The sequence below is a fragment of the Microcaecilia unicolor genome, chromosome 13, assembly GCF_901765095.1.
Source record: "Microcaecilia unicolor chromosome 13, aMicUni1.1, whole genome shotgun sequence".
Classification (NCBI taxonomy): Eukaryota; Metazoa; Chordata; class Amphibia; order Gymnophiona; family Siphonopidae; genus Microcaecilia; species Microcaecilia unicolor.
In genome coordinates, this window is record NC_044043.1 from 71,445,991 (window position 1) to 71,457,996 (window position 12,006).

Below are 12,006 nucleotides of genomic sequence, written 5' to 3' on the forward strand. Positions count from 1 at the left end.
AAATAAAATAAAAAAAGATAGATGTTTTTCTTTTTCTGAAAATGGTTACACTTGCTATTTGGATTTATTATTATTAACATTTGTATAGCTCTACCAGACGCACGCAACGCTGAACACCTGACATAGAAAGACAGTCCCTTTGGAACGTTTAGCCCAAAATGTCCAAAGTCCAACTTAGATATCAGATCGAAAATGCCCCTCCACGTAATTTTGTAAGTCTAAGTGCTTTGAAAATATGCCTCTTTGCCAATCTTTCAGTATCTATACTTTGGCTGGTTCATACTAATCACAGAGCGGCCAATGCAAAATTAGGGCTGTGCACTTGTGGTTTACCACACAGTTTCTAACACAAGCTGAATGTACCATTTTTGCCCTCAATGTGATAAACTAATAGCATGCAAATTACTACCACATTGAGCCTGCAAATATGTGGGAAAATGTGGGATACAAATACAAATAAGTAAATTAAGAAGTATGCGCTGGCAGAAAAAAATGCACACACTGAAGAAGTAGTATGCAGCTGTTTGCTGCTGAAGAGCAAAAACATATCTCCCTTTCAATCAGTGTGTGAGTGGTGTTTTGGTTCACGCACTGACAGGAAGGGAGACATTAAAAAAAAAAAAACACTGCTTCACAAGGAGTCACTTCTATCCCTTCCAAAAATCTTCCACCTGTGAGGATTTAATGCTCATTTCTTCTTTTTGTACAAAATGCCATCGGACTCCCTACCCTTGACCCCTGATACCCCCCTAATTACCCTTTCTACCCACTCCCTGAAATGACCCCCAATCCTCTGATCCTCCACCCCAGAAAGGACCCCCCATGTACCTCTTCAATTGTATGCAAATCGATCTCATCCATATTCATTGTAGAAATCTTGAAAATCTGACTGGATTGTGGCCCTTAAGAACAGCGTTGCCCACCCCTGATATAGCAGCTAAGATTTAGGGGTCCTTTTACTAAGGTGCGCCGAAAAATGTCCTGCGCTGGTGTAGACGCGTGTATTGGATGCACACGGGTCCATTTTTCAGCGCACTTGTAAAAAAAGGCCGAAAATGGACGTGCAGCAAATGCATCCATTTTGGGCCTGAGACCTTACCGCCACCCTTTGGCCTAGCGGTAAAGTCTCATGCGTTAACTGGGCATACACTGCTGATTACTGCCCAGTTAGCGCCATGCGCTGGAAATTTTCCGGTGTGTTTAGTGGACACACGTAAAAAATTAAATTACCGCCCGGGCCACGCGGTAGCTGGACAGTAGTTCAAAACTACCACACATAGGACACACGTATGGACCTACGTGGCTTAGTAAAAGGGCCCCTTAATGTTAAAATATGCACGGTCACACATTTGGGCTGCAAAGCCCAAGGCAGCGGTATAGTATAGAAGCGTACGATCTGGGGATGAGCATAGGTAGATAAGGTAATAGCAAAAGCCAAAGGGATGCTTGAGTGCATAGGAAGAGGAATGACCAACAGGAAAGAGAAGGTAATACTGCCTCTGTGCAAGTCTCTAGTGAGACCTCATTTGGAATGCTGTGTGCAGTTCTGGAGACTGAACCTTCAAAAGGGAGTTGGTCCAGAGGATGGCTGCTAAAATGGTGAATTGTCTTAGAGATCTAAATATGCCTAACCTGGAGGAATGATGGGATATGGGAGATACAATAGAGACATTTAAGTACCTGCCAAGTGTAAATGAACAGGAGGCAGTCAACGGAAGTTCTGGAGCAAGAGATTCATAGGATGAAGGTTAAAGAGAGTATACTGAGAAATAATCTAAGGAAAAAATGTCTTTTACAGAACGCTGGTGGATGCATGGAACAGCCTCCCAAAGGAGGTGATGGAGACAAAGTTAGTCTCTGAATTCAAGAAAGTATGGGGCAAGCACAGAGGCTCTGCCAGGGAGAGGAAAGGGGATTGAAAGGTTAATGGTAGACTGTATAGGCAATATGATCTTTCTGTGCTATCATGTTCTCTGCTCCTATGTTCTTTTCCACATGCTGCAGCTGCCAGGGATAAGATGGAGACCTCCCAATGACTCAATTTATCCCAACTCCGTTCTTAAAATATACAGCAAGAAGGAAAATCACTGTTGAGAAGAAAAAGCATGATTTCCATACTTGTCTCCATTTATTGGTCCCTGTAGCTAATTTGGCTCTGTAAGAAGTTTATTTGGGATTTCCATCAGAGGATGGACTCAGCTCTTCCAAAAACTGCCGGTACACTTAGCTGCTGGCTCTTCTTTCGTGGCACGGGACTGTATCCAGCCCAGGATGAAATCATAAGTTGCAGGCATTTAGCACCAGTGTAGCAGACATTTACAGCTGGAGAGGATCAGAATGCGACGGAGGAGAGCCAGAACCTCTTCGGAAATGCACACTGCAAGAACGTGTAGAACCGTACAGTCACATTTGCCATTTGGGTTTTTAGTCACCATGAGGTTTGGGAACATAGTTGTGGGGTAATTCTCAAAAGGTTGCCTCGTGTGTGAACTAAGTGTGAATTCTATAATTTATTTATTTATTGCTTTTGTATCCCACATTTTCCCACTTATTTGCAGGCTCAATGTGGCTTACATAGTACCGTGATGGTGAACGCCAATTCCGGAATCAGAAATACAGAGTGGTAATTGGGTTAAAGTTCATGAGTAACAGAGTGTCTTATGTAGTTCTGGTACAAGTTTCATGCCAATCATGCGCTTAACTGCCGTTATAGAATATGAGCATAAGTCCACAATTGCACTCCTGAATTTAGGCATGATCGTTAATGTTAGCTCAATGGCTGTTGTAAATGTTCGCACCTAGCTGCTGTCAGTTAGACACCGAACTGACAGTACTCTATAACTTTAGGGGGCCTTTTACAAAGTCGCGCTAGTGTTTTTAGCTTGCGGTAAAAATCAGCTGGTGCTAAGTGCTGAGACGCCCGCGGGAAAAGGATATAGTCCCTGCAACATGCAGTTAAGACATTCAAAACCACTTTTAGATGCTTTGAAAATGTTGATTGCTCCACACCACAGCAAGCCCCAACCATGTGCTGGAAAGAACCCGTTGCCAGGAACTGTAATGTGCGCAGTAGTTTAACCAGTCCAGGGACAGCATGTGATCACGCAGTGTGGGAATCAATGTTCTCTCTTATCTTGGCATAAAGTTCCAAAATAGCCTCCCTATTCAAACGGTACATATTGACGATCTCCATATCAGACATTTCCTCCGACACCCTTGTGCGGTATACATGCCGACGGTATACACGCTGCCGAGGTAGCAGCCTGAAGACCTGCTGGCGGTCAACCCCCGCCCTCGCTGGTGGGTCTCCCTCCTGCACTCCTACCTGCGCTTCTGCAAGAATGCGATAGCAGGCAAGCACTACTGATATACCACCATCACACATCGCAAAAAGAGAAGTATACAAAAGCAGTACAACAAATTACTCCCCCACTCGGAACAAGGCGTGCTCTAATTTGTCTTCCATCTTTGCACTTCTGGCTCACGTGAAGGAAGGAAGAGGAAATTAACTTTTTTTTATATAGTATTGCCAGATGGGCGGTTTTCCGCGTTTTTTTCGCCCACCGTGATTTTTTCACCGGCCGCGGGTTGGTTGGTTTTGCCTCGGCCACGGCCAATAGAAGCCCCACGGAGGCGGGCTTTTGGTCATTTGTATGCAAATGACCTCATTTATATTTATTAATGATGTCATTCGTATGCAAATGACTTTTGTGCGGTTTTTGGGCTGGTTTTTGGGGCGTGGAAAATTTTTTCCATCTGGCAATACTAGCCTCTGATGGGACCTGTGCCACAAGAATGCCAGCTAGGACCTGGCGTTATTCTGCGGCGCTGTTTTTCGGCATAGCGCCGTTCAACACCTCTGTTCGTGAGGCGCTAGTTTCGATCATCCGGGAGGAACGCAAAATGACCTCATTTACATGAAATTGACTACATTTAAATGTCCTGTGTGCAACTGCCTGGCATGCTTGCAGTTTATGGTGGAACCACGTTGATCATCCCACGTTGTTAAAAGCGTGTGCAAAAATGGCGCTAATGGGCTTGCGCTCTCGCGTTGACTTTTGATCATCTGAGTCTAAGATTATAAAATACTAAGTGCAGTTAGGTATGTAACTGCAAATTAGTGACATTAGCACTAGTTTACTAATTAACTTCAATTATAGCCAATTATTGTTAACCAATTAGCACCTAATTTAACAGTTAACTTACCTGTGTAGCTGGTAGTATTCCGTAGCCTGCGCACGCAGTTGTGCACTTTGAGCATAAAAATGGGCGTGCAAGATGATAGAATCAGGGGTTTGGTAGTTTAGGGTCTTTGTTACTCTATGCACCCTTTGAGAAGAAAAAAGCAACTTTGTTGCGGCACGGCCTGGAGATATTTCTGACTACCGAGAGCTTTACTAGTTAGAAAGAGTATACTTCAGTAGGCTGTATCACTCACTTTCATTAGCAATGTGAGCAGATGAAAATGTTTGAAACTGTTACTGTAATAAAGGCTGCTCCAGTCTCAGCAGAGGCTTTTGTTACTAAGGTCTTGGAATAGAGAGCCTGGCACTTCCCGGATATTGGCATGCCAGTAAGGAAGATTCCTTGAATGTCTTTGGTTTGGCACAGGCTGTCCCGTCAGATGCCATTGAACTAAACAATGTCTGTTCCTCCTTAGCACTGCAATCTTGTGCCCATTAAAATGACAGTCAAGTAAAATAGCACTTTCTCAGGTGGCACCGTGATAGGCAGTATCCACAGAAAAGCCCAGGACCGATTTCTAGAGGTGCTTCCTGCAGACCGAGGCACACTGGAGATATCTGGCTTGTCACTACCACCACCCATCCTGCATTTCCTGTGCAGACACATGGAAATTTTCACTTTCTAACCATGCACAGTCAACACCTTTCACAAGCACTAAAATTCTGTTTTGTCTTAACACGCAGTTGTGATATGGGCTAATTGCAACATTCCATGCTCATTTTGACAGTGTGAGAAGTCAGTTGTGGTAGTCACTATGGGTCAGATTCTATATATGGCGCCTAGAAAATCCACGCGGAAAACATTTTCACCTAAGCGTATTCTATAAGCGGTGCCTAGATTTAGCGCTATATATAGAATACGCTTAGTTGATATCCTAGCACGTAAAACTACGTGCCTCCATTTACACCGATGAAAACGTGGCATATATCCCGATGTGTAGATTTAGGAGCAGAGGGCCATATTCTATAACAACACACGTAAATTACAAAACGCCCATCTCCCCGCCCATAACCATGCCCATTTTTTTTGCACACATTAAAATTGAGGCGTAGTGCGTTACAGAATATGCTTAGCGAGTTGTGTACTTAAATTCTAATTAATGCCAATTAGTGCTCATTATTGTTTGTTAAGTACTGTTTACAACACTGATTGGCTTGTTAAGCCAATTAAGTTACGCACATTATTATAGAATTCACTTGGATTTTGGTGTGGATCTCTAGATGCGCTATATAGAATCCAGTGGTAACTGCTGGGACTTCAGATCTGTTGCTAGTCACAAAATGAGTTTGCAGACAGGTGCTGTAATGGTATCAGTTTAATTGTCAGGATTATTGAAATATATGTAGCATGATGTTGTGCTGAATCAGATACCAATATAAAAATACAGCTGTGAGATCAGCTAGCCTGAATTTCATCTCCCCCTCCCTTTTTCCTGGGAAACTTTTGATAGCAGGGCTAGTCAATTACAAACACTTAACAGAGACAAAAGGTACTGGGATATAGCTTCCTTCTCCTCCCACTTGAAGGACTGGTAACAAAAGCATGACTAAGGTGGGTACCTGAAGGCTCACCAACATCAAAACACAATTGCAGACAGAGGGTCTGGGAAGGCGTAACTCCAGCTGTTGACAACAAAGAACTCAGAGGAAAACCATAAACAAAACATTTGTCTGTCATCAGAGGTATACCTGCCCCCTCCCATCAGCTATCAGACATGAAGACGCCAAGACATGTGCAGAAAGGAAAGACTTATAATGTGATCATGTGAACAGACTACAATAACCATAATGCCTTGCAAGTTATCCAGTACAAACCAGGAAGCAAGTGCTGGGATTCTGTGATCATATCCTCCTGCAGCTTACAAGATATAAAAGATATAAGCTGTTCCAGGCAGAAGCAGATTATGCCCTTGAACTGCAAATCAGATCCCTCTCTGCAGAAGCCCAGCTCCCTGCCATGAGGACCCCTCCTGTGACCCTACAGCTCATCTCCCTGCTATGAGGACCTCTCCTAACTATGTGCTTACCTCAAGCTGCTCATACTTTGTAACCAGGACTTGTAAGTAACATAACTTTTGATCTAGACCTGCTACCTGGCTTTAAGTGCAGATTCTCTGTAAGACCCTTACCTCTTGCTGCCACATTAATTGCTGCAATTGTATTATAATTGTAACTTTAAATAAACCTTTTGAATCTAAATATATAGTGTTCTTGTTCTTTAAACCTGGTAATGCAGGTTAATGTAATCCAATATATATTTAATTTGTGGCAATTGTGACTCTTGTTGCTGTAATCGGCGACTAGTGGAGAATTATTCAATATAAATATATATTTTAAAAATTATAAACAATAGTGAGTGCTCTAGCTATCCCCAAGTATAAATTAATTCCTTGTAACAGTGCAACATTAAACTTGGGATCAAAACTCAGGCCAAGATGCACTAAAGTCGTCGTTAGAGCCGTTCCGTACCGAATTCCATAGCGAATCGGTAGGGAACAGCTATGCATCAAGGAAAGGGAATGCAAATGAGCTGCTCGTTGTAGCTCACCTGCATTCTATTCCTTCTTAAAACAGTCGGAGAATTGGCCGGTCAAGCATGAGCAGAGCAGCAACGCATTATGCTGGCTGCTCTGCGCATGCTCTGCGCATGCCAAATACACCTCCCTGTGCCGCCCGAAGATGCCACGCCGCTCACCCCCCCCCCCCCCCCCCCCGCCGCAATAATAAAAACAAAAGTGCAGTTGAGGCCGGCCATCGAAAAAAAGCTGTCCGTTTTCGCAGTCATTCACCTCCTCAATAATAAAAAATGTCTTTTTTGGCCATGCTTCACTCAGCTGAGAGACCTGGAAGTCTCTGAGCCAATCACGTGCAGGACGTCAGACTCACAGAAACAGAAGCCTGCGTAGCCACGTTGCTGATCTGCAAGGGCAGGCTTCTACATGGAATGTCGCCAGTGGAAGAGTAGCCTAGTGGTTAGTGCAGTGGACTTTGATCCTGGGGAACTGAGCTCGATTCCCACTGCAGTTCCTTGTGACTCTGGGCAAGTCACTTAACCCTCCATTGCCCCGGTACAAAATAAGTACCTGAATATATGTAAACCGCTTTGAATGTAGTTGCAAAAACCTCAGAAAGGTGATATATCAAGTCCCATTTCCCTTTCCCTTTATAGAATAAGGCCCTTACCTGGAGATTCTATATAGCGCACCTAGAGATCGGCGCTGAAATCCAGGTGCATTCTGTAACTAGGCATGTAACTTAATTAGCAAAACAAGCCATCAGCATTTTTAACAGCACTTAACAAGCAATAATGAGCACTAATTGGAAATAATTACAATTTACATGCACAACTCGCTAAGCTTATTCTGTAATGAACTGCACCTAAATTCTAAAGCGTGCAATTCAAAATGAATGTGTGCAGTTGCCATTGCATGTAAATCTATATGCCAGGTTTTTGTTGGTATAAATGGGTGCTTGTAGATTTAGGTGCTATGATATCAACTAATTGTATTTTATGTACCGCACCTAAATCTTACAGAATATGCTTAGTTGAAAATGTGTTCTGTGTGGATTTTTTTGGGTGCCATATATAGGGGAAAGGGACTTGATATACTGCCTTTCTGTGGTTTTTGCAACTACATTCAAAGTGGTTTACATAGTATATACAGGTACTTATTTGTGCCTGGGGCAAGGGAGGGTTAGGTGACTTGCCCAGTGTCACAAGGAGCTGCAGTGGGAATTGAACCCAGTTCCCCAGGATCAAAGTCCACTGCTCTACTCCTCTACTACAATATAGAATCTGACCCTTAGTTCTTAAGCTGAAACCAGCTATTTTGTGGGCATTCTGGGGGTAAAGTCTGCACATACCAGCTCATTTTCGAAAGTGATCGCCGGCCATCTTCCGACACAAATCGGGAGATGGCCGGCGATCTCCTGAACCCGGCCAAATTGGTATAATCGAAAGCCAATTTTGGCTGGGTTCAACTGCTTTCTTTCATGGAGTTGGCGAAACATCAAGGGGGTGTGTCGGTAGGATAGTGAAGGCGGGACTGGGGCGTGCTCATGAGATGGCCGGCTTTGCCCAATAATGGAAAAAAAAAGCCAGGCTTGACAAGCATTTCGTCGGCTTTACTTGGTCCCTTTTTTTTCATGACCAAGCATCAAAACGGAGCCCCAACTGACCAAATGACCACCGGAGGGAATCGGGGATGACATCCCCTTTCTCCCCCAGTGGTCACCAACCCCCTCCCACCCAAAAAAAAACTTTTTTGCCAGCCTCTATGCTAGCCTCAAATGTCATACCCAGCTCCCTGATAGCAGTATGCAAGTCCCTGGAGCAGTTTTTAGTGGGTGCAGTGCACTTCAGACAGGTGGACCGAGGCCCATCCCCCCTTACCTGTTCCACTTGTGGTGGTAAATGGGAGCCCTACAAAACCCACCCTAAACCCACTGTACCCACATGTAGGTGCCCCCCTTCACCCTTTAGTGCTATGGTAATGGTGTAGAGTTGTGGGGAGTGGGTTTTAGGGGAGATTTGGGGGGCTAAACAACCAAGGGAAGGGAGCTATGCACCTGGGAGCTTTTTTTTTTAATTTTTAGAAGTGCCCCCTAGGGTGCCCGGTTGGTGTCCTGGCATGTGAGGGGGGCCAGTACAAATGCTGGCTCCTCCCACGACCAAATGGCTTGCATTTTGCCGGGTTTGAGATCGCCAGCATTATTTTCCATTATGGCCGAAAACCGAAGCCGGCCATCTCAAACCCGGTGAACTCCGACATTTGGCCGGGCCCAACCGTATTAGCGAAGAAAAAGATGGCAAATACGGTTGGCTCTGCCCACTTGCAGCACCGGCCCCAGAGATGGCCGCCCATAGAGATGGCCGGCGCCGTTCGATTATGCCCCTCATAAGCAGTTAAGGGCCAATATTTAGCCTTTATCTGGCTAATATAACTGCATGAGTAGGACCACATAAAATACAGACTATCTTTATGTGGTTCATCCTAGCCAGTTAAGTGCTGAATATTGCACTTACCTGGCTATGTTTTAGCCAGCTGCGTATGCCCAGATATCCAATGCCGGTGCTCGGACCTGGTCTATCATTGAATATCTGGGAATAAAGCTGGCAATGGACACCAAACCGCTGATCGCCATCAGCTGAATATCGACCCCCAAAGTTTTCACGTCATGCACAATGAATATGCATGAGATGGGTTTTCATAAACTGGAGGCAGTGGTTGCAAATCTATCTCAGGCATATTGATTGTTGAGATCCTGAATGCAGTCAGTTCCACGTTCCACACACAAGTCCCCAAAAGGCTTCATGTAAATAATAAATGACACCACAACTTTAAATTTGTGCCCTGAATCCCAGCTATTCAATTATTATTTTCTCCAGTCTAACTATGCCATAAGATGTACATTTAAATATTGTCATGTAGAATGAAGACTCCATACTGTAACTTCCTCTAGGCACTGGGAGAGTCAGTTCTATCCTTTGGCACACTAAGAATTACTGAAAAGTCACCTGGCAAAAGGAGAATGTTGGTGAGTCTATTAACCATGAGCTGTGTGTGTGTGATGTGGAAAATGTTTGTATTTTCTTGTGCTACACGAGACCTGCGGTGCCTCTCCCCTCCATATAAAAAAACAATTCTGCATGCTCCAGAAATCACAGCAAAGATCAGCTGTTGAACTACTGACATTAGCAGACCTGAAGGGAATTAAAAGCTGAACAGCTGAACACATCTGCCTCAGGCTGCCAGAGCACGAAATATTCTATAGACATTAACGCTTTCAGGGATAATATACTACTACTACTTATCACTTCTATAGCGCTACAAGGCATACACAGCGCTGTACACCATACATGAAAAGACAGTCCCTGCTCAAAAAGCTCACAATCTAAAAATGGAATGTTGCTAGTGGAATAGCAACATTCCATGTAGAATCTCAAATAGTAGCAACAGAATCTCGAATAGTAGCAACATTCCATGTAGAATCTCAAGTAATAGCAACATTCCAGAATCTCAAATAGTAGCAACATTCCATGTTCCACTGCACTAACCAATAGGCTACTCCTCCACTAGCAACATTCCATCTAGAAGCTTGCCCTTGCAGATCAGCAATGCAGCAGCGCAGGCTTCTGTTTCTGTGAGTCTGACGTCCTGCACATACGTGCAGGACGTCAGACTCACAGAAACAGAAGCCTGTGCGGCCACGTTGCTGATCTGCAAGGGCAGGCTTCTACATTACTACTACTACTACTAATCACTTCTATAGCGCTACAAGGCATACGCAGCGCTGTACACCATACATGAAAAGACAGTCCCTGCTCAAAGAGCTCACAATCTAAATAGGACAGACAAACAGACAGAACAACTAAGAGGTAAGGGAATTAAAGAGGTGGGGATAAAAGGGTACAGGGCAAGTGAGTAGTGGTTAGGAATCAAAAACAGCGTCAAAGAGGTGAGCCTTTAGCCTGGATTTGAAAACGGCCAAAGACGGGGCTAGACATACAAATCTTTCACAAAACCACAAAATGGTGCTCTAATCACATAATAGTGAATAACTAAATAAAGAATTTTGGATTGAGATGCTCAACCACCCTTAGAGATATAAATCACTTGGGTGAGTTAATACTCTGAGAACTCTCCAAATGTATTCAAAAAGTTTGTTAGCTATTTGTTTTTTAAGAGTGGGGTCAACCTTCTATCTATATTTTGTTTCCACTTTACTATCCTCTGGTTCCATTCTTTGATGTCTGGGCACCGGCATTGAATTTCCAGGTTTCCGGAGCTGGCTAACACATAACCAGCTAAGTGCGATATTCAGCACTTTACCGGCTATGGGGCACACATAAAGATAGGACTGACTTTTAGGCGGTCCTATTTATGGGGTTAACCTGGCTGGTTAAGTACTGAATATCGGCACTTAACTGGTCAAATACCGACTCTGCTCCCAGAACGCCTCCAAAATAGCCAGTTTTCAGTTTGGGCCTAACTGGTTATTTTCAGCAGCACTAACTGGCGGTTAAGCCCCAAAAGGCAATTTAACCAGCCAGGAGCCATTTTTGACTGGTTAAATCACTTAGGGGGGTCTTTTACTAAGCTGCAGTAGTGTTTAGTGCATGCTTATTTTTTTAGCACGCGCCAAAAATGCTACCGCAGCTTATTAAAAGGCCCTATTAGCGTGCAACTGCTAGGGAGGATGCAGACATGGGAGGGGCATGCTCATCATTTACAAGCTGAGCTTACGGAGTACTTTCACACGCGTTAACTGACAGAAGTTAGGTGCAACATTTACACCAACCTTTGACGTTGAGTACGTGCTCACAACTAAAGTTAGGCACTAAATTGTGGACTTAGATTAATATTCCTCAATGGCAATTACACACATAAATGCCAATACAGAATTCACACTTAGGTCTAAAGTCTATATATCACGCTGAAAAAAATTAGTGCCGAAATGAAATTCGCCTAAGTGTATTCTATAAAGTACACATTAATTTAGGCATACTTTATGGAATAAGCCTAAATATCCATGCAGTATATAGAATACACCAAGTGCCAGTCTGCATGACTAAATTTAGTCACGGGCAGTTACGCAAAGTAAAACCTGGTGTAAATCCCGACGCCTAAATTAGGTGCGGATTGGGTGTATTCTATAACAATGCACCCAGATTTTAGAAATGCCCATGCCCACCCATTCCGCGTCCATGGCCATGCCCGCTTTTCATCTACATAAGTACATAAGTATTGCCACACTGGGA